Below are 26,469 nucleotides of genomic sequence, written 5' to 3'. Positions count from 1 at the left end.
AAAGTACAATGAACTATGAAAGAGAATCTATATATTCTAATTAGGTCTGGGAGCTTATAGAACCACCAAATGCTGTAAGAGCCTTTGGGTGTAAATGGATCTACAAAAGAAAAAGAGGGAGAAACGGGAAGGTGGAAACTTTCAAAACAAGGTTTGTTGCAAAAGGGTATATCAGAAAGAGAGAATCAATTATGAGGAAACATTTTCACCGGTAGTCATGCTTAAGTCTATCTAGATTCTTTTATCTATTGCTCCTCATATGGATTATGAGATTTGGCAAATGGATGTCAAGACAACTTTCCTTAATGGAAGTCTTAAAGAAAATATCCATATGAAGTAACCAGAGGGGTTTATTGCAAAGGGCAAAGAGCATCTTGTATGTAAGCTCAATCTGTCTATTTATAGACTAAAGCAAGCTTCAAGATCTTAGAACATCCGGTCTATAAGACACTGTTGTGCCCCTACCCGTGTGCGCTGCCTACTCCTCCAAAAGCCCTAATTTCCATCTTCTTCTCTCCCAACAAACCTTCTCCTCCCCAGTACACCTCCTCAAACCCTAATTCCCACCTCTAGTGTTCATTTTTAGTTAGATCTACATCTATATCTAACACTTCTTCAAGCCACAAATCCAAAAAGAGAGAAGCAACTCCCCTATTTTCCTTCCTTCTCCTCCTCTCCCATCCTCAAGGCCCATCTCCACAAGAAATTCCTCAAAGCCCTGCACACCATGTCATAGATCTTGAAGAGACTTCGTCGAGGGAGCAGTGGATATGGTGAAGGAGATGCACCGGGAGGCGACATAGGCAAAGGGAAGGCCTCTTCTTCAAAAGGCAAAGGAAAAAAGGATGGCATGCGACGAAGGTAACGAAAATGAGTTCAATATTATTTTTATAAATCATGAACAAAAAGCTAGATATGATATCCTTGTCGCTAGAAAAATTATATACACTAAGTATAAGGATCCCATTACTATGGATATGCTAGGAATTAGGGATGATGTAGATTGGATGATTAGTTCTTTAGATTGGAATGATATTATGTACGCTCTTGCACTGACTTACCCCCACCTAGTTCTTGTATTTTTAAGCTCGATTGAGGTTAAATTTTTTTCTGAGGATGACTACGTAGGGCATAACTTTTAGGATGATGAATAAAGAAGTTCAGTGGAATTTTAGTGAATTTAATAATTATTTTGGTTTACCCATTGGTGGTGCCCGTGGATTTGATGATGAAATTAGATGGAATGAATTTTGAACGTCAATAACCGGATCAAAATGTTAGAGTGTATACTAAAAGTCTAGCTTTTTGTATAAATATTTATTTTGAAATAAAAATCACATTGGTGAAATGTCTACATTTATGCTAAGTGTAGTTGTCCATTTAATTTATATTGTAGATAACATGATGTGAGGAGACACACAGAATATCATGTTATCAGTTCCTTATAAATTATAAATAGTAGCTCACAACCAAGATGGAATGGGACAAACCATTGGAGTGGTTGTAGTGTAATTTAGCATTAGTTTATCTTGACTATAAAATTACAATAGTACACTATGAGTGTATTGATTAGGACCATTTAAGATAGTTTCTTTTTATACTAACTATATAAAAGAACAAACCCTCTGTTATTATGGAAGTGTATACTCTTAATCATAATATAATAACAAGCACATATACTTAATATTTATTTCTTTAATTTATCAAAGAGTGCAATTTAGTTCGTTAAATCAATATGCCCGATAAGTTGGAAAATGATATTATTCACATGGTGTGTTGTTGATTATCGAATGAAATTGTGTCCAAGTAATCTAGGTTCATGATATCCCCTTGAGGAGCTCATAAGGATTGCCTGCAGGTGGATTTAGTTCGACATGACAATAAGGTTGAGTGGTACTACTCTTGGAGCTAGATATTAATTAAGTGAGTTGTCAGTAACTTATTTAATTAATGGGCATTCAATATCTTAAACACATGGAGACTAACGCACTCATGATAAGAAGGAACCCATATTGTAATATGGGATTGGTGCGGTAGTGCAATAATAACTCTTTAGTGGTATGAGTTATTATTGATAAACTTGAGTTGGGTGTTCGGGGCGAACACTGGAAGCTCAAGCTCATCAGGAGACCAAAACCAATTCCTCCTCTCGGTCCCTGTTGTGGCATCTTATTTATAAAGTCTTATATCCACTTAAAGTCAAGCTTCTTACCCATCTTATTGTGGCCGGCCAAGCCAAGCTTGGAGCCAAAGCTAGGGCCGGCCAAGCCAAAGAGTGGAGCCAAGATTGTGGTCGTCCAAGCTTGGAGCCCCAAGCTAGGTGGCCGTCCACATAAAATTAAAAGGGTATTTTAATTTTAAAATCTTTCCTTTTGTGGAAGCAATGATTTTAAAAGAGTGTTTTTAAATTTTAAAATCTTTCCTTTTATAGCTTTCTACAAAGAATTAAGAGAAAGGTTTGATATCTTTCCTTATTTGTAGTTAAAAGAAAATTTTTAATTTTTGATAAAACTTTCCTTTTTTGTAACCATCCACATGTTTTAAAAGAGAGATTTTAATTTATAAAATTTTCCTTTTATAATCAACAAGGGATTTAAAAGAGAATTTTTTTATTAAAATTTTTTACCGAAAACAAATATGGAAGTTTTAATTTTATGTTTAAAACTTTCCTTGTTTGGAGCACAAGCATAGGGCCGGCCATGACAAGCAATAAAGGAAGTTTTAATTTCTTGTTTTAAAACTTTCTTTTTTAGTCACTGGCAAGAAATATAAGGAAGTTTTAATTATGTTTAAAAGCCTTTTAGTATAAGTGGGAGATTGTTAGAGTGTATACTAAAAGCCTAGCTTTTTGTAAACATTTATTTTGAAATAAAGAATCACATTGGTCAAATGTCTACATTTATATGCTAACTGTAGTTGTTTAATTAATTTATATTGTAAATAACATGGTGTGTGGTGTCACATACAGAAGATCATGTTATCAATTCCTTATAAATTATAAACAGTAGCTCAGGACTAAGATGGAAAGGAACAAACCATTGGAATAGTCGTAGTGTAATTTGGTATTAGTTGATCTTAACTATAAAATTACACTAGTACACTCTGAGTGTATTGAGTAGGACCATTTAAGGTAAGTTCTTTTTATACTGACTGTATAAAAGAATAAGACCTTTGTTATTATGGAAGTGTGTGCTCTTAATCGTGATATAATAACAAACACATATACTCAATATTCATTTCTTTAATTTATCAAAGGGTGTGATTTAGTTCGATAAATCAATAGGACCGATAAGTTAGGAAATAGTATTATTTATATGGTGTGTTGTTGATTATAGAATGAAACTGTGTCCTAGTAATCTAGGTTGATGATGTCCCCAAGAGGAGCTCATAAGGATTGTCATGTAAACCCTACAGGTGGACTTAGTCCGACATGACTATGAAGTTGAGTGGTACTACTCTTGGAGCTAGATATTAATTTAGTTGTCAGTAACTCATTTAATTAGTGGACATTCTATATCTTAAACACAGGGAGATTAACACGCTCATAATAAGAAGGAGCCCATATAGTAATATAGGATTGGTGCGGTAATTCAATAATAACTCTTTAGTGGTATGAGTTATTATTGATGAACTCGAGTTAAGTGTTCGGGGCAAACATGGGAAGCTCAAGTTCATCGGGAGGCCAAAACCAATTCCTCCTCTCGGTCCCTGTCGTAGCCTCTTATTTATTAAGTGTTATACTCACCCATACCCACCTTCTTACCCATCTCAAGGTGGCCGGCCAAGCCAAGCCTGGAGCCCAAGCTAGGGGTCGGCCAAGATCAAGCCTTGATGGGGCAAGTAGGTGGCCGGCCCTAACATGGAGCCCAAGTTGGAGGTCGGCCACAATAAAATTAAAAGGATTTTAATTTTTAAAATCTTTATTATGTGGAAGTCATGGTTTTAAAAGAGAGTTTAAAATTTAAATCTTTCCTTTTATAGTTTTCTACAAAAGATTAAGAGAAAGGTTTGATATCTTTCCTTATTTGTAATTAAAAAGAAGATTTTAATTTTTGATAAAACTTTCCTTTTTTGTAACCATCCTCATGATTTTAAAAGAGATTTTTAAAATTTAAATCTTTCCTTTTATAGTTTCTACAAAAGATTAAGAGAATAGATTTGATATCTTTCCTTATTGTAGATTGAAAGGAAAATTTTAATTTTGAGAAAACTTTCCTTATTGTAATCATTCACATGTTTTAATAGAGAGATTTTAATTTATAAAAGTTTCCTTTTATAACCAACCATGAAGGGAATTTTTAAAGAGAAATTTTTATTTTAAAAATTTTCAGAAATAAATTAGGAAGTTTTAATTGTGTGTTTAAAACTTTCCTTGTTTGGAGGAATTGATAGGTGGTCGGCCACATTGATAGAGAAAAGGAAGTTTTTTTAAATCAATTAAATTTTTCTTTCTATGGCAAAGAAAATAAGGAAGTTTTTATTAAAACTTTCCTTATTTGCCAAGACCAAGGAATATAAAAGAGAGGGTAGAGTTGCCTCACATCACAAGAACTAGATACATCTAGTATTCCTCTCTTCTCTTCCTTGTGGTGGCCGACCCTCCCTCTCGTCTTCCTCTTCCCCTTTTCTTCTTCCTTGGCCGGCGGCATCAACTCTCTAGGAGATCCTTGGTGGCCGGATTTTGCTTGGAGAAGAAGAAGAGAAAGGAGGCTTTGTTTCTTTGCATCCCTTGGAGCTTGGTTGGTGGCCGAAGACCTTCATCTCTAGAAGATTCTTGGTGGCCAAAACTTGTGAGGAGAATAAGGAGGCTTGGGTGGATTCTCGTCTCAGTAGATCATCGCCCACACGACGTCCGAGATAAGAAGAGGAATACGGCAGAAGATTGTGAGGTCTATAAGCTATAAAACGTATAACTAGTTATTAGTTTCCGCATCATAACTAGTTCATCCTTTTATTTTGATCTTGAAATACCAAATACAAGAGGCTAATGAATCTAAGTAATCAAATTTATGTTTTTGATTTTGTGTTTCTTTTGTTTTTCAAACTTGTGATTCGATTGTTCTTTTTGGTTAAACCTAGGGTTACCATAAAGAAATTAAATATTAAATTTCGTTGAAAGGCTTTGTCTAGAAAGTGGTGGATGCTTCCATAATAAACCTCGTCATATTAATCCTAATATAATAACAAGCACATATATTTGATATTTATTTCTTTAATTTATCAATGGAAGAGATTTAGTTCGATAAATCAATAAGCCCGATAAGTTGGGAAATGATATCACTTATAGTGTGTGTTGTTGATTATAGAAGAAAACTGTGTCCTAGTGATCTAGGCTGAGAATGCCCCCAAGATGAGCTCATAAGGATTGTCATGTTAAACCCTACAGGTGGACTTAGTCCGACATGATAATGAGGATGAGTGGTACTACTCTTGGACTTAGATATTAATTAAGTGAGTTATCAGTAACTTACTTAATTAGTGGGCATTCGTTATCTTAAACACAGGGAGACTAACACACTCATAATAAGATGGAGCCCAAAATGTAATTTGGGATTGGTGTGGTAGTTCAATAACAATTATTTAGTGGTATGAATTATTATTGATGACGTTAAGTTGTGTGTTCGGGGCGAACACGGGAAGCTTAATTTCATCGGGAGACCAAAACCAATTCCTCCTCTCGGTCCCTATCGTAGCCTCTTGAATATAGAGATTTATACCCACCACATATCCACTTCTTACCCAACTCAAGGGAGCCGGCCAAGCTAGCTTGGAACCTAAGCTAGGGCCGGCCAAGACCCAAGGATGGAGTCAAGATTAGTGGTCGGCCCTAGCTTGGAGTCCAAGCTAGGTGTGGCCGACCACATAGAAAATAAAAAGGATTTTTATTAAAATTATTTCTTATGTGAATATTATGGTTTTAAAAAGAGAGTTTAAAATTTAAATATTTCCTTTTATAGCTTTCTACAAAAGATTAAGAAAATATTTGAAATCTTTCCTTATTTGTAGATTGAAAGGTAGATTTTAATTTTTTTAGAAAACTTTCCTTTTTTAACGATGTTCATGATTTAAAAGAGAGTTTAAAAATTAAATATTCTCTTTTATAAGTTTCTACAAAAGATTAAGAAAAGATTTGATATCTTTCCTTATTTGTAGATTGAAATGAGATTTTAATTTTTAGAGATAACTTTCCTTTGTGGAAATCATCCACATGTTTAAAAGAAATATTTTAATTTATAAAATTTCCTTTTTACAAACCACCATGAAGGGAAAAATTATTGGAGAAATTTTTTATAAATTTCCGGAAACAAATTAGGAAGTTTTAATTCTTGTGTTAATTAAAACTCTCCTTGTTTTGGGGATTAAAGTGGCCGACCATTGAAATAAAGAGAAGGATTTTAATTTTAATTAATTAAAAAAAAATTCATGGCAAAAGAATTAATAAATTTTTTATTTAAATTTCTTTATTTGCCAAGACCAAGGATTATAAAAGAGGGGGTAGAGGTGCCTTCATGGCTAACGAGTCTATTCTTTTCTCCCTCTCTTTTCCTCCTTGGTGTGGCCGGCCCTAGGGTCTTCTCTTCTTCTTCTCTTCTATTCCTCCTTTGTGGTCGGCGGCATCAACACAAGAGAAGTCCATGGTGGCTGGTTCTAGCTAGGAGAAGAAGGAGAGAAAGAAGGTTTTGTTTCTATCATCCCTTGGAGCTTGGTGGTGGTGGTCAGACCTCTACTTCTCTTGAAGAATTGTGGTGGCCGAATCTTGCTTAGAGAAGAAGGTGGCTTATGTGGTTTGTTATCTCGGTAGATCGTTGCCCACACAACGTCCGTGATAAGAAGAGGAATACGGTAGAAGATCAAGAGGTTATTTGCTTACAAAGGAAGGTATAATTAGTAATTGTTTTCCGCATCATACTAGTTTTCGTTGTATAGTTATTTTTGGAAATACCAAACACAAGAGGCATATGATTCTAGAGTTTTCAGATTTATTTTGAAGTTGTGTTTCTTCTCTTTTATTTTTTGAATTTGTGATTCGATTGTTCTTTTTGGTTAACCTAGAGTTATTTAAGGAAATTAAATATTAGCTTTCCTTAAAAGGCTTTGTCTAGGCGATGGTGGTTGCTCCCATATCCAAGAAGGTCATGTGCCTCGCCATGCAGTCCTGGAAGCCAAATTTAGAAATTAATATTTAATGGAATTAATAACATAGGTGGATTTGAATCAATAGTGTTAAGTTCCGCTTGCGATTCAAATCTAAACCATTAAGAATAGATAAGTTAAATTTGGAATCAATGATGTTAAGTTCCGTCTGCGATTCCTAATTTAACTTCTAAAGAACGCAATAGGTTATTTAAGAAAAGGTTTGACACTTGTACAAAATTTTTGTACAGTGGAACCGGTATGATTTTCCTAGGACTAACCAACAATTGGTATCAGAGCTAGGGTTTGCCTCTGTGTGTTTGATTTTCAAATAGATTATGCACATGTCATACATAATTTAGGCAGGATAATAGTAGGATGTGCTAACTTTGTTGTTGTAGGATCCAACTATTATGGCATATAGATATTATGTGTGATTGGACCCTTGGACATGCCATGGGCATTTTATTGTGTGTGCATGATTGTAATATTAAATACAGCAGGAGTTGTATTAGTTATTAGGATTTTACATTTTTTTCGATCTAGAATATATGTATATTCCTTTATGGAATATAGGATCGATGTATGTAAAATTCTATATTTGTAGCGGATCGTATACTTGCGAGGTGTGGTGCTATCGGAGGACCAGAGGCGCAGTAGAATAAGAAGCAAGATAGATGCGACAACTCGACCCAATGGCGGTGGCTAAAGATGGCAGCAGCACACGGAGGACAGTGATGAAAATGCCATAATAGTTGGAAAATTATTTTCCAAATTTATTACTTTTATTTACTGTATGTGTGCATGTGTTATATGCTAGCATAGGTTAAAATTCCTCATTTTAAATAACTAAGTGGGAGATGGATTAGTATATAAATCACACGGTCTCCATTACTGGTTTGTAAGTGATGCAACAAGCTTGCGTGTTGGCTCTGAGTGCCTCCCTCCACAATGGATGAGTTTGTTTGCGGATCACTAGATCAGACTTCCTTAATGGATGGTTATATGAAATTATTTAGGATGTGTGTGATCTTCTCCAACTGAAGGGACACAATTCTATTTAATGGACTTAGTATCAAAGTAATGGTATATACTTAGATGCATCTAATAGTATCCTCCCCAACGGAGTCACTGCTATTACTTGTGTGACCAAAAGGAAACCAACTATTAATTTGTCATAAAACTAGGTTGACAAGATAAATAAATTAATGGGTTAAAACCCCTCATACAAATGATTGATTTTGTATATGTCCACACTAACATGGCATACAAAATTAACGGTGTTTGAGATAATTTTATTTGTCATAAAGTTACGTTGACAAGATAGTTAATGGGTAAAACCCTCCTCTTACAAATGTTAATTTTGTATACGTCCACACTAACGTGGCATGTAAAATTCATGGTGTTTTGAGGTGTTAGTAAATTTAAATAATATTGTTAGAGAAATCAATATTATTTTAAATTTAGAGTCTTGACCAAATATTTGATTAAAGACAGACCAACTATTAATTTTATTTGTCATAGGTTGACAAGATGATAAAATTAATGGATAAAATCTCTTTTTAAGAATTTGTATACGTCCACACTAACGTGGCATAAAAAATTCATGGGGATTTTGAGATATTGGTCTTGACCAAATAATTTTTTTTGTGATTCTTAGGTTTTCAAATGTTAGTCAATCCCCTATTTGTTATACTATAGAATAGACTTAGTTGTCCAAATTATAATGATTGGAAATAAGACTTGGACATTAAGGTAAACTGTCTTTTCAGAACTGAGAACAATTACGGTGTATTTTATTAGTTGTTGAAACATATTTAGTGGTGTTATCTACCGGTACCTGGTGTGTAGATACATGAACCACTGATTATGTCTACAATTCAATACAGGGGTTCCAGGAAACCCGACAACTATATAAATCACCGTCTACATGGGCACTGCTGTAATAGTAGCAGCTATTGCATTGGGAGATATTTATCCTCTGATAGGAATAGAATATGGATTTTCAGAAATTGTCTTTACGTACTAAGTTTAGAAAAAACTTGATTTCGGTTTATAAACTATTAAAGAATAGATATTCTGTCTATTTTGATAACAAACTTGTTATCAAGAAAAATAGGGAAGTTATCTGTTCTGGTATGTTGGTTGACAATTTATAATCCAATAACTCACATGATGCAATAAATGGAAATTAATAACACATTTTCTAACTTTAATAAGAGAAAGTAACCTTCGGATATGAACCAATCATATTTTTGGCATCTAAAGCTAGGTTATATTAACTTGAGTAGGATTCAAAGGATAATAACCAATGAACTCTTGGGTTCATTGGTAGTGGAAATCTTTCCAACCTGCGAATCTTACTTGGAAGGAAAAATAACCAAGAAGTTTTGAAGTCTAAGGGGTATGGAGCCAAAGATATGTTGGAATTGGTTCATTCTGATTTGTGTAGAACTTTGACTATCCATGCAAGAGGTTGTTTCGAATATTTCATCTCTTTTATAGACGACTATTCGAGATAAAGATACATTTACTTGACGCGCAACAAGTCTAAGTGCTTTGATTAGGTCAAAGAGTACTAGGCTGATGAGGAGTAATGTCAAAATAAAAGTATCAAGACACTACGGTGAAATCGTAGTAACGAGTACCTCTTAGGAGAGTTTAGGAGTCACTTATCAGAAGTCGGGATTTAATCCCAACTAACTGCACCTGGTACACCCCAACAGAATGGTGTAGTAGAAAGAAGGTATAAGGCTCTTATGAAATAATTAGATCGATAATGAGTTATTCAGAAAATTACCAAATTCATTTTAAGGATATACATTGGAAACGGAAGTGAACATAGTACCTTCTAAGTCAGAACTCTCTACTCCCACAGAATTGCAGAATGGGTGTAAGCCTAGTCTGAAGCATATTCGGATTTGGGTGGTCTAGCACGTGAGAGACACTGATAAGTTGGACATGAGTTCACTTGTTTGTGAGTTATCCTAGAAAAATGAAAAGAGGTTTATAGTCCTTAAAATCGGAAGGTCATTGTTGGCACCAATGCCCGATTTTAGAAAAGGACTATACTATGAACTACAAGCCCATGAGTAAAAATTATTCTTAAGGAAATAAAAGGACACGTCTAATCTAGTACCAACTGTACAAGATAAAATATCACAAGAAACTACAACACGTATCACAAATGATACACAATTACAGAAAGTGCCTCGTCGTAGTGAGAGGGTTGTTAGGCAAACTAAAAAGATCCACGTTTTTGGGAGAGCCTTTGGACTTGATCCCTGGCGGATATGAATCTAATCCCCGGACATATGACGAAGCACTCCAAGATAAAAATGCAGCATTTTTGCAAAGAGCAATAAATACAGAATTAGAATATATATGTATTCTAATAGAGTCTGGGAGCTTATAAAATCACCAAATGGTGTAAAAGTCATTGGGTGAAAATAAGTCTACAATAGGAAAAGAGGGATAGACAGGAAGGTGGAAACTTTCAAAGCAAGGCTTGTTGAAAAAGGAAACTTTTTCACCAGTAGTCATGCTTAAGTCTATCCGGATTCTTTTATCTATTACTTCTCATATAGACTATGAGATTTAGCAAGTGGATGTCAAGACAGCTTTTCTTAATGGAAGTCTTGAATAAAACATCCATATATAGCAACCAGAAGGGTTCATTGCAAAGAGCAAAGAGCATCTTGTGTGCAAGCTCAATCAGTCTATGGACTGAAGTAAAGCTTCAAAGTCTTGGAACATCTGGTTTAATAAAGTAATCCAGACCTATGGATTTATTTAATAACCGAATGAGTCTTGTGTATACAAGAAGTGTGATGGAAACGTGGTGGTATTTCTTGTACTATACGTAGATAACATTTTTGGTAGTTGGAAACAATATCAAAGTGTTGTCAGAAGTAAGGATATGGTTGTCCAAACAATTCGATATGAAGGACTTGGGAGAATGCATATATTCTTGGGATCAAAGTAATAAGGGATCGCAAGAAAAGAATATATTTTACTAATCCCAAGTTTCATATATCGAAACAATCCTTGCTCGTTTTAAGCATGCAAAACTCCAAGAAAGGTTTCTTACATTTTAGGAATGGAGTATCTTTAGAGATGTCTCCGAAGACATCAAAGGAGATAGAGGACATGAAGGCAGTTCCTTATGCTTCGGCTGTGGGAAGCCTAATGTATGCAATGTTGTGTTCAAGACCAGATATCTGCTTTGTCGTGGGCATGGTTAGCAGATATCAAAGTAACCCTGGACAAGGACATTGGACTGCGGTAAAACATATATATAAAAGTACCTTAGAGGCACTAGAGATTATATGCTAACTTACAAGGCAGATAATTTGCTCCCTGTGAGTTATATGGATTAAGACTTTCAATCAGATAGGGACAATAGTATGTCGACCTCGAGGTTTTGTGTTTACTTTAGGAGGTAAAGCCATAACTATGGAGGAGTGTTAAGCATAGGTGCTTTTCAGATTCCACTATGGAAGTTAAGTATGTGGCAGCCTCAGAAGCATCCATAGAAGCTGAGTGACTCAGTAACCTAAAGATGGACTTAGATATGATTTCTGGTTTATCCAAAGATTATTACAATTTATTGTAATAATAATGATGCAGTAGCAAACTCGAAGAAACCATGAGTCCATAAGGCAAGTGAACACAATAGAGAGCAAGTACCACCCAATACGAGACATCGTATATCGAGGAGAAGTTGTTGCCGCCTATATTGCATCAAGTGATAACCTGTAGATCTTTTCACTAAGGTCCTTAAGACAAGAGCTTTTAATGGACATGTTAAATGGATAGGAATCAGATGTATGGCAGCATTTATGGCAGCATAGTCTTTTAGTATAAGTAGGAGATTGTTGGAGTGTATACTAAAAGACCACCTTTTGTATAAACATTTATAAGAATCACATTGGTCAAGTGTCTACATTTATATATACCAAATGTAGATGTTCGATTAATTCATAATGTAGATAACATAGTGTGTGGTGTCACACACAGAAGATCGTGTTATCGGTTCTTTATAAATTATAAACAGTAGCTCACGACTAAGATGGAAAGGAACAAACCATTGGAAGGTCGTAGTGTAATTAGGTATTAGTTTATCTTAACTATATAATTACACTAATACACTTAGAGTGTATTGAGTAGGACCATGAGAGGTCATTTTTTTTATACTGACTTTATAAAGGAACAAAGACCTCAATTATTATGGAAGTGTGTGCTCTTAATCCTAATATAATAACAAGCACATATATTTGATATTTATTTCTTTAATTTATCAATGGGTGAGATTTAGTTCGATAAATCAATAAGCCCGATAAGTTGGGAAATGATATCACTTATAGTGTGTGTTGTTGATTATAGAAGGAAATTGTGTCCTAGTGATCTAGGCTGAGAATATCCCCAAGAAGAGCTCATAAGGATTGTCATGTTAAACCCTGTAGGTGGACTTAGTCCGATATGACAATGAGATGAATGGTACTACTCTTGGGCTTAGATATTAATTAAGTGAGTTGTCAGTAACTTACTTAATTAGTGGATATTCGTTATCTTAAACACAGGGAACTAACACACTCATAATAAGAAAGAGCCCAAAATATAATTTGGGATTGGTGCGGTAGTTCAATAATAATTCTTTAGTGATATGAATTATTATTGATGAAGTTAAGTTGTGTGTTCGGGGCGAACACGGGAAGCTTAATTTCATCGAGAGACCAAAACCAATTCCTCCTCTCGGTCCCTATCGTAGCCTCTTGAATATAGAGATTTATACCCACCACATATCCACTTCTTACCCAACTCAAGGGGGTCGACCAAGCTAGCTTGGAACCCAAGCTAGGGCTGGCCAAGACCCAAGGATGGAGTCATGATTAGAGGCCGGCCCAAGCTTTAAGTCCAAGCTAGGTGTGGCCGACCACATAGAAAATAAAAAGGATTTTTATTAAAAAAATTTCTTATGTGGATATTATGATTTTAAAAAGAGAGTTTAAAATTTAAGTCTTTCCTTTTATAGCTTTCTACAAAAGATTAAGAAAAGATTTGAAATCTTTCCTTATTTGTAGATCGAAAGGTAGATTTTAATTTTTTAGAAAACTTTCCTTTTTTAACTATGTTGATGATTTAAAAGAGAGTTTAAAAATTAAATATTCTCTTTTATAAGTTTCTACAAAAGATTAAGAAAAGATTTGATATCTTTCTTTATTTGTAGATTTAAAGGAGATTTTAATTTTTAGAGATAACTTTCCTTTTTGGAAATCATCCACATGTTTAAAAGAAAGATTTTAATTTATAAAATTTCCTTTTTACAAACCACCATGAAGGGAACAATTATTGGAGAAATTTTTTATAAATTTCCGGAAACAAATTAGGAAGTTTTAATTCTTGTGTTAATTAAAGCTCTCCTTGTTTTGGGGATTAAAGTGGCCGACCATTGAAATAAAGAGAAGGATTTTAATTTTAATTAATTAAAATTTTCTTTTTCATGACAAAAGAATTAAGGAAGTTTTTATTTAAATTTCCTTATTTGCCAAGACCAAAGATTATAAAAGAGGGGGTAGAGGTGCCTTCATGTAACAACCACCCTTCTTACTACTACTCTCTAAGGGCGACCGTTACCTAACTACTACTCTACTTACTAGTGTCAATTATGTTATTATTAGCGACACTTAGATTTATCACGGCCCAGAGAAATTCCTACCGAAAAATTTCGACAGAGTCTCCCCTGTACCAGTGACCAAATCAACAATACAAACAGTGTATACTCAGCCACAGGCGGCTGGAACATATAATTACACAACCACGCAGTAAATAAAAAAAACAATAACTCAAAGGAAATTATTCTAGCAATGGTAAACAAGTATATAACTCCAACAATAGACATAACAAGCTACAAGTGCGGAATAGACTCAATTACAATCTCAACTCCATCATAGCATTAAGGAGAAAAGAAAAGGAAACTCTAAACAGGTGAGTTTTAATAACTCCTTAGCAAACTCTTGATCTCTCCATAGTCCAGCCATCACACACCTTCATTACCACCACCTTGTCGCCTTCCTTTCATTCTTTAGCTTTTCCTTTATCTGCAGTAGGAGGAAATGCAGTCTATAAGCATAAAGCTTAGTGAGCGCTATCTAACTCACAAAAACTCGATATGCATGAATATAAATAAAAACATGCTAAAACTGAATACTAACATATAAAGCTACTCATGCTCATAAATAGCAAAGGAATCATACTAACTAAAATACTAAACATGTATAGCTAATCATGCTCATAAATAGCAAATAATAGTAAACTAACTCACGCTCTTCTATTAGTAAAGAAACATACTGAAAGGCTAAACATGTAAGGCAAGTCTATACTATCATGCTTGCATAAAGAACTTAACTTACTGAATTCTAAACACATTCTGTATCTTATTTCACTTGCTTAAAGACTTATTCTTTAATACTTATGTGAAACTTATTTTTAAATACTTTTGTATTGATGTGAAACTTATTTTACTTGTTCAAAAACTTATACTTTTAATACTTAAAAATAAGTAATCAACTTCTCTTGGGCCCAGGCATAGTACCATTTTATGCGCGTTCCCTAATAGGTTGGGGTAGCGAGCCGCCAATCCTAAAAGAGCAGACCTTGGTCTACCAGGGCCAAGACCTTGGAATTGGACACCTGGATTTGTTTAACGACAACCTTGGAAGTCGGGTACTAGCCTCTTCTTAAAAGTAAAATACTTATTATCTTAATTACTTCTTCTTTAAATGCCTTGGCATTTTAATAAGCACCTTGTGTGTCAAAATCCCTAAAGTCTTGACTTTGGGATCTACTTAAGGCCTTGGCCTTTTCCTTTCTTTTCTTTATCTTTCTTATAGCTTACTTATAAAAATCTGCACTTAATCTCAATAAAATGCTTAAACAATTCTACAACTTCAGTGCATGAATAAAGTCTAATAGGAAAACAAGAAAAACTGCTCATACCCAACTAGTAGCAAATGAAACACTGCATACATTCAGCTAATGATAAATAAAAAAACTGCACATGATCAGCTAAGGGTAAATGAAAACAAAACATGCTCAGCTAAGGTAAGTTCAAACAACAAAGGAAAAACTAGAAACTCTATCTATCATGTTTCCTTTTTTTGTTATAGTACATACGTTTACCATCAGATTTTTTGCTTGACCTATAGACTTGTTACATGTGCTCCTAATATGGCTATTACTGCAGTTATAAACTAAGAAAGAAGGCCAATTTCATTTCTTTTTTTTTTATTGTGAGAACTACATGCATCTTAAAGGAATTATCCCACATACAAAGAAGGAATATACAAGCTCAATCGACATCTTGTTTTTTTAGACTTCAAGTATTTAACTTTATCATCAAGCACAATGCAGGCAACTAAAAGATGATCAGTGCCACAGCAAATCCGGTGATCTCATATTCAACCTAGCAGGTTCGGAATTAATGGTCATGGCAGCAACCAACACAAGCAACCCAAAACTACAGCTCTTCCCCTGTTCAATGTCAACTGCCCTATATCTAAAGGAACAAAAATGCCTAGTTCATACAATTATTTCCCTTCTTTGAAGTACACGGCAGCAAACACACAAGCGATTTCACAGCATGCTTCAAAAATCAAAAGACACAAAAATCCGAAACAAAGAAGGAAACTAAAACTCGAAACTAATCCTCCTGCTCTTCATGCTTAAACTAAACCCATCCTTCTCTTCTTTCTTTAGGGCTCACGGCAGCAAATAAAACCAAAAAGGAATCAACAACAGGAATTGAAATCCCTAGCAGCAAGCTACAAAAAAAAATCAACACGGTAACAAGCTTCGGAAATCAACAGCAAGCTTCAAAATTAACTAGATTCAAATTCCCAACCCACGGCAACAACCTCAAATCCCTGTTCTCTACTTCATGCTAAAAAAAATGAGAAAACAATCCCAAAGCTACTCTTACCGCAGGCGAGGAGCTACTTACATTGCGTTCTTAGACTCTCTACAGAAGGAGAAAAGGCTTCTAGGGTTCGGATAACTCGAGTTTCCCGGCCTCTCCTTGCGCCTATAGCTTCTTCTCGGTGAGAGGATCTTGGGAAGGCGAAGAGCTCTCAGATGAACCTTGGCTGGCCGCCGGAAAACTATGCCCTAGCCGTGACTTTGTTCTCCACCCGAGAAGTCGCCGTCGTCGCCGCGTGAGAGAAGAAAGGATGAGGAAAGAATTTAGGTTTCGTGATTAATCCCTAAGTTCTTCCTTTTAATACTCTAAGGTTTCTGTTAACTAGTACTACTTAAATATATTTCGATATAGGTTTAGTTAAGAAAAGTTCGGCTGGTCTGTTGCTGGGCTACGTTCTGCTTAAGGCCCGGCTCGTGGGTTCGAATCCCGGCTGCAACCTATTTTCTTCTTATTATTTCTTGCTATTAACTTCTATTACTTAAATAAAATTCTTCCTTTACTTGATCAAGTAACAACTACTAGCCCAGTTGGTTAGTCAGGTTTTGCTCGGGTCAAGGGTTGCCGGTTCGAGCCTCGGCTTGGACATTTTTTGTCAAAACTTCTTTCTTTTGATAAAAATACCAAATGACCTCCAAAAATTACATAAAAATACTCTAAAAATTTATAAAAATCTCTAGAATTTTTATAAAACATTCCTAGATTTTAATAAGTTCGTTTAGGACTCCAAATCATGAAATTTGGGGTGTTATACTTTATGGCTAATGACTCTATTCTTTTCTTCCTCTCTTTTCCTCCTTGGTGTGGCCGGCCCTAGGGTCTTCTCTTCTTCTTCTCTTCTCTTCCTCCTTTGTGGCCGGTGGCATCAACACAAGAGAAGTCCATGGTGGCCGGTTCTAGCTAGGAGAAGAAGGAGAGAAAGAAGGTTTTGTTTCTAGCATCCCTTGGATCTTGGTGGTGGTGGTCGGACCTCTACTTCTCTTGAAGAATTGTGGTGGCCGAATCTTGCTTGTAGAAGAAGGTGGCTTAGGTGGTTTCTCATCTCGGTAGATCGTTGCCCACACAACGTCCGGGATAAGAAGAGGAATACGGTAGAAGATCAAGAGGTTATTTGCTTACAAAGAAAGGTATAATTAGTAATTATTTTCCGCATCATACTAGTTTTCTTTGTATAGTTATTTTTGGAAATACCAAACACAAGAGGCATATGATTCTAGAGTTTTCGGATTTATTTCGAAGTTGTGTTTCTTCTATTTTATTTTTTCGAATTTGTGATTTGATTGTTCTTTTTGGTTAACCTAGAGTTATTTAAGGAAATTAAATATTAGCTTTCCTTAAAAGGCTTTGTCTAGGCGGTGGTGGTTGCTCCCATATCCAAGAAGGCCATGTGCCTCACCATGCAGTCCTGGAAGCCAATTTTGGAAATTAATATTTAATGGAATTAATAACATAGGTGGATTTGAATCAATAGTGTTAAGTTCCGCTTGCGATTCAAATCTAAACCATTAAAAACAGATAAGTTAAATTTGGAATCAATGATCTTAAGTTCCGTCGGTGATTCCTAATTTAACTTCTAAAGAGCACAATAGGTTATTTAAGGAAAGGTTCGACACTTGTACAAAATTTTTGTACAGTGGAACCTGCACGATTTTCCTAGGACTAACCAACAAGTGGATCTTCCACCGCTTCAATTTTTGTACATTACAAATTTGAAACTCGAGTTACATTCGAGTCTAAACTATTTACAATTGGAATATAAAATAAAGGAAGGCACGACGTGCAGGTCGCGTTCATATACAACACGCACAAACACATAAAATGGCACGCGGGCCATATTATGAATTACAACACATTTTGTCCAATCTTATTCGGTATTTGAGCCATGACCATCACAAAAAATTATACATAATTCTAAATTATATAATTTCTATAATTTCTGTAATTTTACTACTGATTTTTACAATTTTACGAGTCGCAACTTTCCGGAAGTCCCGTATAGCAATTTTCGGGCGCGATCGCTGGACAATGCCCCTTGCGGGGTTAGGGGCAGTGCCCCTTCTCGTGATATGAGTCTCACGAGTGTCCTACGATGATCTTACAGCACCTTGACCCGCTGTCCCAAAACATTTTTGGTGATACCTTGCCGTTTCGGAAGGTGTTTCTCAGTAGTCGAAGCCTACAAGTGTTGAAACACTTGTTGCTTCGCTTCTATGAGAAAAATACCCATAAAATACAGAAAAAATTATAAATTTACAGAAACTTACAGATTTGTAATTTTTCATAAAAATTAAAATAAAAACAAGTACATGTTCGCACGTGGCTCTGATACCACTGTTGGCTCTTTCGGGCTGCAAAAACATCTTTTTGCGTTGCGAAAACCCCGAAATCCCATGCCACCGAATCTGTGCGAATATTAAATTTTCATGTACGTTTTTTCTAATCCTAGATCTATTTTATATCTACATGTTTAGGAGTTTATACCTTTGATGTGAAGCCCTTCGCTTATCCCACTCGTCACAGAAGATGCCGGATCTCAAGGGTGTCAAGTGAATACCCCTCTATGTGTATCCACACGAACAATTAGGTGGAGAAGAAACCTTAGAGTGTGCTAGCACTCTTTGAGGGTTTCGGCCAAGGAGGCGGAGAGGGAGAGAAGAAGAAGCAAGGAGAAATAATAATGATCGATTATAAAATAAGAGTAAAAAATGGCTTAAGTATTTTCATCTAATGAAAATACTTAATGCTCATTAACACCATTAATGAGCCTCATTAATGAGCCTTAATGAATATTTAATGAATATTCATTCTTCATTAAATGGCCATTTTGAAACATATTCGAAATTTGAATCTAAAATTCAAATTGAATTCCATTTATCATTGAATTCAAAATTCAATGAATATCATCATTAAGCCTCACTTGAGTCTAACTCAAGTCTAGCCTCACTTGAGACTAACTCAAGTCTAACTCAATTGAGTCTTACTCAATTAATCTAATTTGGATTACTCTTAATCCAATTTGGTTCATCACATGAACCTAATCCTCTTGGTTCATCATATGAACCGAATTTCCATCTAATTGCCCTTTGTGTGTGACCCTATAGGTTCTTGTAACCTTGGTAATGCTCATAAACTCATTTAGAAGCATAAGTAATGAGCGGTAACTAGTAACATATCATTACTACCCAAGTTACAAGAATGTTGAGATCCAACATCACCTTGTGACTACTAATTGTGACTCTTCACAATATATGACAATGTCCTTCTATCCTTGACATCTAGATTGATTAATGTGAGGCATAGACCGTGTCATCCTCTAATCAATTTAAATCTTGAACTCCAAGTAGACTCACTCTAATCAAATGAGCTCAATATCTCATATTGACTCATTTGGGCATGGACATGCACTTAGTGGTCTCACTCTATCAAGAATAATAATGTCACTCCCGTCATATAGGAGGGATAGATCCCATCTACATCACTCACATCCCTCCTTATAATTTGTTACATACCCAGTAATCGCCTTTATAGTCCTCCCAGTTATGGGTGACGTTTGACGAAGCCAAAGTATGCAACTCCTTATGTAGGGAACCATGGTGACTTCAGGTCCAAAGACTAGTAGTCATACTAATAGCTACATGAGAAAGTATATGACACTCATATAATGATCCATGATATTTTCTCATGGCGGGGCATTCAGTATACATTCTCCAATGCATACCCATGTGTCAACTTGATATCTCTATATCCATGACTTGTGAGATCAAGTCATCGAGTTGACCTACATGCTAGTCTCATAGCATTAACATTGTCCCTGAAAGTTAATACTTGATTAGGAATGATTAAGAGTAGTGTTCCCTATATCATCTGTAACACCCACGAATTTCTTAAGCTAAGAATGTGAAGTTTTTCTCTTAGAATAAAAAGAAAAGATAGAGCCAAAAATATATATAAAAGAAAAGGAATTGGTCAAGGATTGAACCTTGAACCTCTTTAAGCTAAGGATTATGGATTGACCACTAGATCATCATAAATTATTGTTGAATAGAGAATGGAAATTGTAGATAAAGGTAAAAATATGATTAAGAGAAGGAAGCAAGAAAACTTCAAGTAGCTTTCTTCCTCCTTCTCATGATTAAGAAGAAAACTAGCAAAAGACAAGTTGTCTTTTCCTTCCTCCTTCTCTTCCATTTTTGTGGAGATGCATGAGGGAATGAGATGAGAGGAATTAAGGGGATTAATGGGGACACCTTGCCTCATTAAGGATAATTAGGAAGGAGTTAATGAGAAAGGGAAGGTAAAAACTTATCTTTGCTTCTTCCTCCCACTTAGCATAAGAGAGAAAAAGGGAAAGGTATTTTATTTTCTTCTTCCTTTCCTCACCATTGCCGAACCTAGAGCCTCCCCTCTCCCAAATTTCTGAAATCCAATCTTAGTTTTCTTCCAAAGGAAAACTAAACCTCAAGAAGAAAGCCTCAAGACCTACTTCTTACAAGCAAGAGAAGCGAAGGAAATACTAGAAGGAGGAGCTTCTTCTTCTTCTTCTCAAGGGTATCTTTATCTTAAGAAAAGACCAAGCAAGAGGATGTAAGTATCCCCTCACCTGTGGTACAAGTTGTTATGTAGTTTTTCTTCAAGTATAGATGGCTTAAAAACCTAGGGGTTCCCTTGAAACTTTCGGCCATGATGAGTTGTAAGACTTATGAAAGAATAAAACTAAAACCAACATGCTTAGGGTTTCTCTCATGATATGGTATGAATAATTCCTTGATATTCCATGATTGTGTGTTGCTTAGAACTAAGTGAATCCTCACCTTAGGGTTCGGCCATGAAGAGATTTAAAACCCTAGGAAAGCTCAACCTCAAAACTAACATGCTTATGATCTTTCTCATGATATGTTATGAATGTTTCTTTGAGGTTTCATGTTTGTATGTTGTTTGGAACTAGGAGAACCTTACCTTAAGAGTTTCGGCCATGAAAGGAATAAGAACCCTAGAGAAGCTTAAAACTCAAACTAACATGCTTATGATCTTTCTCATGATATGTTATGAATGTTTCTTTAAGGTTTCATGTTTGTATGTTGTTGGAAGTAGGTGAACCTTACCTTAAGAGTTTCGGCCATGGAAGGAATAAGAACCCTAGAGAAGCTTAAAACTCAAACTAACATGCTTATGATCTTTCTCATGATATGTTATGAATGTTTCCTTGATGTTGCATGCTTGTATGTTGTTGGGAACTAGGTGAACCTTACCCTAGGGTTTCGGCCATGAAAGGATTAAAAACCCTAATGAGGCTCAAACACAAATCTAACTTGCTTATGATCTTCCTCATGATATGGTATGAAGATAACTTGATGTACTTAAGATTTCATGTTGTTTAGAACTAGGTTTCCACCTTGAGAACTTTCGGCCAAGATAGATTTTAGGGCTTAGGCAAGCTTAAACGCAACTCTAACATGCTCATGTTTTTTTTTCCCATGATATAATATGGAATTAACATGATATTCTTATGCTTGTATTTGGTTGAGAACCTAGCTTCACATTTAGGACATTCGGCCACCTATGGTTTGTAAACCTAGGAAGCTTGAAACCTAAATTCAATATGCTCATGTTGTTGCTTAGAATAAATGTCATGAAAATTGTTTAGGGTTCACATGTTTATATGCTATTGTAACCTAGATCTAGGCCTTGCATGTTTCGGCCCCATTATGAAGTTTATACCTAGGAGGCTTAGAACCAAAAATTTAATATGCTTATGATGTTCCTTAGGATAAATGTTATGAAATTGATTTAGGGTTTATATGCTATTATGATTGCTTGCAACCTAGGTGGACCTTTACATGTTTCAGCCACCCTAAGTAGGTTGATATTGAGACCCAATTATGACTCTCTAGGTGCTTCACCTTGCCATGATATGAATTAAGAGATGCTAACTTATGTTCCATGCATTCTTATGTGTTCCATGTTATGTTAAATGTTCATTTATGTATGCTTATGAATCATGCATAAAAATGTCTTCTATGATATGTAAAATGTTCAAGTATGTATGCTTTATGAAATGAAAAGAAAAGGCCTAAGAGATACTTCCCTATTGTTGGGACTAAGAGCACTCTTTATGATAAGCTAAGTGAAAGGCCTAAGAGTTGCTTCCCTATCAAGTGGGACTAAGAGCACTCTCCATGTTATGAAAAGTTATGAATGACATGTACATGATATGTATGAATGACATGAATATGATATGCTATGAATGACATGTATATGATATGCTATGAATGACATGAACATGATATGCTATGATATGATATGTATATGACATAATATTTTACTTTGTATGGCTTGTACCAAAAGGGTAGGCTCCTTATGCGCCCCTAGGTCGATGGACTAAGAAATGGGCCTAGTAAAAGGTGGGCTACTTACGTGCCCCTAGGTCGAGCAACGGGCCTAGTTTCCTAGTAGGTTCAAGACTAGCTACCTTGGGTCTACTTAGGATGTGCGCATTTATGTATGTATGTGGTACTAAGCTGGGCCCCCTCATGTTGAGATTATTTTTAAGTACTATATGATATTGTATTTAAGACATTGGCACATGACATGAAGAATGTTTTGAAAAGCATCTTCCACATGACATCATCCATGATTTAAAGGACATCTTGCATATATGTTTATGATATGGAATGATATGATATGTTTCTTACTCACATGCTATGATAGGATGTTCTTCATACGATGATATGATATGTCATGATGCTTATTTTTTTTACGATATGACATGATATGTTATGATGCTTACTTTACATTATGATATGAATGTCATTTATGTCATGATAAGTTTAGGTCATGATATGATGTTTACTTTATGCTTGATATGATAAGTTTATGCCAAGATATGATGCTCACCTTATGCCATGATATGATTGTTATTTATGCCATGCTATGATTTCCATTTATGCCATGATATGAGTTTCATTCATGCTATGATATTGATATGATTACTTTTATATGATATGCGTTAGTTAGAGCTCTAGAGCCAATCATTTGATGATTGTATGGACTCATGTATATCATATTTTTTATATTAATAAAGGCATTGGTTTTTGGTTATTATGCTTATTTGTATTAGTGTCAGATAAAATAAGTATAGTAACGTCCTTGAGTAGAACGTTCATACCTATATCAATCGATTAGTTGAATTGATAGTGAGATGATATAGGGAACACTATTCTAAATCATTCCTAGTCGAGTATTAACATTCAGGGACAATGTTAATACAATAAGACTAGCATGTAGGTCATCTCGATGACTTGATCTCACAAGTCACGGATATAGAGATATCAAGCTGACACATGGGTATGCATTAGAGAATGTATACTGAATGACCCGCCATGAGAAAGTATCATGGATCGTTATATGAGTGGCATATACTTTCTCATGTGGCTATTAGTATGACTATTAGTCCTTAGACCTGAAGTCACCATGGATCCCTACATTAGGAGTTATGTATTTTAGTTTCGTCAAACGTCACCCGTAACTGGGTGGACTATAAAGGCGATTACTGGGTATATAACAAATTATGCAGAGGGATGTGAGTGATGTAGATGGGATCTATCCCTCATATATGACGGGAGAGACATCGATATTCTTGATAGAGTGAGACCACGAAGTGTATGGCCATACCCAAATGAGTCAATATGAGATATTGAACTCATTTGATTGAGTGAGTCTACTCGGAGTTCAAGATTTAGATTGGTCAGAGGATGACACGGTCTATGCCTCACATTGATCAATCTAGATGTCTAGGATAGAAGGACACTTGTCACATATTGTGAGGAGTCACAATTAGTAGTCACAAGGTGATGTTGGATCTCAACATTTCTTGTAACTTGGGTAGCAATGATGTATTGCTAGATGCCGCTCATTGCTTATGTTTTTAAAGGAGTTTATAACATTGCCAACGTTACAAGAACCTATTGGGTCACACACAAAGAACATGTGCATGGAGATTAGGTTCATATGATGAACCAATAGGATTAGATTCATATGATGAATCAAAGATTGGATTCAAATTAGACTTATTGGGTTAGACTCAATTAGATTCAATTGTTGAATGAGTCTAATTTAAATTTTATTCATGAGTCAATTTATATTAATGAATTGAGATTCATTAAATTAAAATTGACTTGAATCAAATCTTGGATTTAACTCAACTAGGAAGAGCATTGGTCAAGTTTGACTTGACCAAATAGAGGTTGACACATCAAGTTTTGACTTGATGAATTGACACATCATGAGGATGACTCATCCTACATGGCATGCCACATCATCCCCTTATATAATGGTGTGCCACCTCATGGAGGTTACACACCATTAATCCTCTTAATGTGGCCGGCCACATTAATGTGGGGGTTACACATGTGGTGGCCGGCCACACTAAGTGAGGAGAGGGTTTCATTTGGTGGCAATTGAATAGTGTTCAATGCTTCTTCTTCCTTGGGTGCTTCTCCCTCTCTCTAGCTTGCTTATGGTCGTGGCTTCATGGTGGAGAAGAAGTGAGAGTTGATTCCAAGCAACTAGGTGGTGTGAAGGTCACAAAAGGAGAGTACCTAGAGGAGTGTGTGAGTTCCTTTTTCCCTTCTCTCCTTTCTCACCTTTTAGATCCAATCCGAGAGCCCTAGAAAGTGCTAGCACACTTGTGGGTTCTCCTCTCCATCTTTGAGTGGTAGAAGACCACTCCTTGTTCGTGTGGATACCGCTAGAGGACCGTTCGCTTGACGGTCTCGAGATCCGGCTACCTTTGGACGTTGCGGGATTACGAAGGGCATGCATCAAGGGTAAATGTTTTTCCCTCATTGATCTAAGAATCGATCGTGTTTTAAACTCGTACTCGTATTTTTCGAAAGTTTTACCTTGCACGAGATCCGTGGCTTGGGCGATTCGGTGTTTCCGCGACGCGAAAAGCGGTTTTCGCGGCCCGAAAAACCCAACAGTGGTATCAGAACCACGTGCAAGGCTTGTACGAGTTTGTTTTTATTTTTATGAAAAATAAAACCCTTCTGTGATTTTCTGTAAAAATTAGTTTTTTATGATTTTATGGGTAATTTTTCCGTAGAAGCGAAGCACAAGTGTCTCAGCACTTGTAGGCTTCGACTACCGGAAAGATCTTTCAAAATCGGCTTCGTTTCGCCCCAAATCCGTTTGGGACAGTGGGCTTGGGTGCCATTAGATCGCAAAGGAGCAACTCATGATGGTTAGATCGTGGGTAGGGGTACTGCCCCTAACCCCGCAAGGGGATTTGCTCCGCGATCGCACCCGAAATCGCTTAAAACGAACCCGCCGGGAAGATTTTTCCGAAACGGCAATGTCTCGGCCCAAATCGTTTTGGGACAGCGGGTTTAGGCGCTGTTGGATCTCAAACGAACCCTCGCGATGGTTAGATCGCGGGTAAGGGCGCTGCCCCTGGGCCCCGCAAGGGGATCCGTTCCGTGATTGCGCCCGAAACCGCTAAACGGAACCGCCGGGAAATTTTACTCGTAAAATTGTAAAAAAATTATTTTAAAAATTATGAAAATATATAATTTTGAATTATATATTAATTTTGTGATAGTCATGGCCCAAAAATCCAATATGATTGGATTGTGTTGTAATTCATAATACGGCCTGCGTGCCGTTATGTGTTTGCGCGTGTTGTATGTTTTTATTTTTCCGCGACCTGCGCGTCGTGCCTTTCTGTTATATTCTTGTTGTAAATTAGATTTAGACTCGAATGTAACTCGAGTTTCAAATTGTAATGTACAAATTGGAGCGGTGGAGGGTCCACACGAGACGGAGTTCCGAGGCGGGCACAAGCAACACAAGGTGGTCAAAGGGAGGAGCTTGGAGAAGCTGTTGACCCTAGGTTGACCAATCGATCTTCTCATTGACTTGAGAAGATCGTAGTAGGGCCATGACTAAATCACAAATAAATTAATTAATTGCTTGTGTATGTGATGCATGTTTAATAAGTAATTAATTAATTAGTGCCTTACGATTAGATTAGATCTAAGTCATGCACATGATGCACCCTTGCGATTAGATTAGATCTAAGTGTGCACAAGATGCATCCTTTTTGATTAGATTAGATCTCGATCGAACCAACTCTAAATGCCTAACCGTGCCGTGATACCTATCACTACCTCGATCACATGTATTATTGAATCTGCCAAAGCAGAGTAATACATATTGTCTTGGTAGGGTACGGAGGGATAATCTTGGTCCCGCCTATCAACGCATGGGTGAATACAAGCTCAATTAGATTGAGTATTCCTAGTTACTCGGTTGGATCGAGTCAACTATAGGCATTATTCCAACAGTTGGAAAAGATAGATCAA

The sequence above is a fragment of the Zingiber officinale genome, chromosome 7A (genome assembly GCF_018446385.1).
Source record: "Zingiber officinale cultivar Zhangliang chromosome 7A, Zo_v1.1, whole genome shotgun sequence".
Taxonomy (NCBI): Eukaryota; Viridiplantae; Streptophyta; class Magnoliopsida; order Zingiberales; family Zingiberaceae; genus Zingiber; species Zingiber officinale.
This window is presented reverse-complemented; position numbering follows the sequence as displayed.